Genomic DNA, 3186 nt, shown 5'->3' on the forward strand with positions numbered 1-3186 from the left:
GGTGAATGGCAATTTATCAAACATTTGCTCATCACCTAATAGGTTTCAGGCACTGAAGCCATAGTAGCAGATTCTATGGTAAGAACCCAAAGTGGTGCTAGTAATAAAGAACCCTCCTGCCAATTCAGGAGACATAAGAGATGCGAGTTTAGTCCCTGGATTGGGAAGATCTCCTGGAGAAGGTCATGTCAACCCACTCTAGTATTCTTGCCTTGAGAATTCCATGGACGGGGAGCCTGGTGAGCTATAGTCCATACAGTCACAAAGAGTTAGACACGACTGAAGTGACTTAGAAGAAGGCAATGGCACCCCACTCCAGTACTGTTGCCTGGAAAATCCCATGGACGGAGGAGCCTGGTAGGCTGCAGTCCATGGGATTGCTAAGAGTTGGGCACAATTGAGTGACTTCACTTTCGCTTTTTACTTTCATGCATTGGAGAAGGAAATGGCAACCCACTCCAGTGTTCTTTCCTGGAGAATCCCAGAGACAGTGGGCCCCCATCTATGGGGTCACACAGAGTCGGACACGACTGAAGAGACTTAGCAGAAGCAGCAGCAGAAGTGACTTAGCGTGCAGGTGCACATGGTAAGAGTAGAAACAGAGCTGAAAAGCTTCTGTGTTCTTAATGGTTCCAATCCATGGACAGAGGAGTCTGGCAAGCTATAGTCTATACAGTCACAAAGATTTAGACACGACTGAAGTGACTTAGCGTGCAGACGCACATGGTAAGAGTGGAAACAGAACTGAAAAGCTTCTGTGTTCTTAATGGTTCATCAGTGACATATGTATTTCCTTATATTCCCTTCTTGTGATAGATACTTGTTGATGGTATGTTTCTTTACACAGTTAGAGCTGACGGTTCAAATGTAAATTCACATGGAATAGAAAATAACTCTTATCTGTGTGTAACACTTCTTAACTTACAAGATACATCTGAGAATTATAATTTGTAAGCTGATGGACAGAGAAGAGGGCTCATGAAGCACTGAGATGACTTTGCAAAATCGCTTTGAGCTGAAATAATAGAAGAATCTAGATCTCACGTAGAAAGAACACTGATTCCTCAATAAATTACACACCAAACATTGCTATATGGGCGTTTAACAGGTGACAGGTGCTAGGTGTCTATAGTGATGGAAATCAACTTGGAAAAAAATTTAAAAGGCTTGAAACAAGAACTGAGAGAAAAGTGACAAGGACATGATCCACAGTAAAATAATAATTCTTTCTTTGTTGTAAGAAATTCAGATCAAATTTCTTTCATGGTTAATCGGTATTATGTTTTTTTACTTATTTGTAGATAATTCAGGACATAGGAAGGTGTCACTTGCTGAATAAATGTCCTCACACCTCCCAACAATGTGACTGAATTTGTTCTCTTGGGACTCACATAGAATCCACACTTGCAGAAAATGCTCTTCATTGTCTTTTTGCTCATTTTCCTGTTTTACTGTGTTGGTCAACCTGCTCATCGTCATCACCATCTCCTTCAGCCCCACACTTTCAGCTTTTTGTACTTCTTTCTCACCCACTTGTCCTTCACAGATGGCGTCTTCACCTCTGTCACCACCCCCAAACTGGTCACTGACCTGCTGCACCAGAGGCGAACCATCTCTGAGAGTGGCTACCTGATTCAGAATTTTCTGGAACACATAATGTGAAGTTCAGAGATCATCCTTCTCATTTCCATGTCCTATGACCACTACATGGCCACCTGCACTACACGACCATCGTGAGACAGGGGCTCTGCAAGCTCCTTGTGGTGGTGGCCTGGATTGGGGGCATCCTGCATGCCACTGTGCAGATTTTTTTTTAACTTGACCTCTGTGCTCCCGACATCACTGATCACTCCATGTGTGACTTCTTCTCACTGTTGGAACTCTCCTGCAGTGACATCTACAAGTTTGGCATCGTGGTGGCAGCTAACACTGCAAGAATGTGCTTAGTTGTTGTTGTTTGTTTGTTTGTTTGTTTGTTTGTTTGTTTTTATCATGCTCCTCATCTCCTACACAGGCATCCTGCGCTCTCTGAAATCCTGTGGCTCTGAATCACGACACAAAGCCCTCTCTACATTTGGCTCCCATTTCATGGTAGTGGTGCTTTTTTTTTTGGTCCCTGTATACTCACCTATATGCATCCTGTGGTCACCTACCCTGTGGACAAATTTGTGGCTATGTTCTTTGCAATCCTCACTCCCATGTTAAATCCTATCATTTACACAGTGAGAAACACAGAGGTGAAAAATGCCATGAGGAGTTTGTTGAAGAGGAGAGTGACTTAGGCTGCTCATGGAGCCAAAAAAGTGATTGTTTATTTACATTCAGAGGGCTATACCTGTTGTAAAGTGTGAAAGAAAATTGAGAATTTTTCTAGACTATTAAAAGAGAGAGAGAGAGAGAGATCTAGGAATTTACACTTATTAGTTTTTTAATATTGGCTAGGCATTATTTTAAGCATACTGATATTTTAATGTACACTGCCAAAGTTTCAGTGTTCATAGGTTCCGAATAGACAATGAAAAGAACATTAAATCCACAGTTTGATGATTGTAGAGTAAGAAATGTTTCTCCAGAGTCTTACTGCTGCTTTTTCAGATTTCTAATATATGTTACTTTGATGAAATTGGCTTGCCCATAGGACCTTAATCTCATTTTTTTTTTCAATTTTTACTTACCCTGTGGTAAAGCAAACATTGGATAGAAATATTGGATAAATCCATGGTGAAGAGGGAGTTGAATGAGGGAATAATAGCTAATTTTTCCTCTGCACTATGGATTTATCAAAAGCAAAATGAGTGTCGCTGACTAAAGAAGGAGATAATATTTTACAATCTATCTCTAATTATCTTTTTAATAGAGAAGATAAAGCAGAAATTTTGAAATTACTCTTAATTTGCTCTCTTTTTCTTAAATATTCCTAGGTCTTACATTTTTTATTGAATATAAATAAAACATTTTCATTTTTTATACCAAGACTTGAGGAACCTTTTAAAACAAGATTAATATCTCTTGCAAATCTCAATAGAAAAGTATATGGTCAATTTCCAAAGCTGTTGCTCTGTAGATCTAATTCATATAAGTGCATTATGTTAAACCCTTATTACCTACCAGGTACATTCACTTCAGTTTATTTATCCACAACCAAAACCAGTTGTTTCATTATCATAGTTCCCAATTTACAGAGAA

This window comes from Capricornis sumatraensis, chromosome 16, assembly GCF_032405125.1.
Source record: "Capricornis sumatraensis isolate serow.1 chromosome 16, serow.2, whole genome shotgun sequence".
NCBI lineage: Eukaryota > Metazoa > Chordata > Mammalia > Artiodactyla > Bovidae > Capricornis > Capricornis sumatraensis.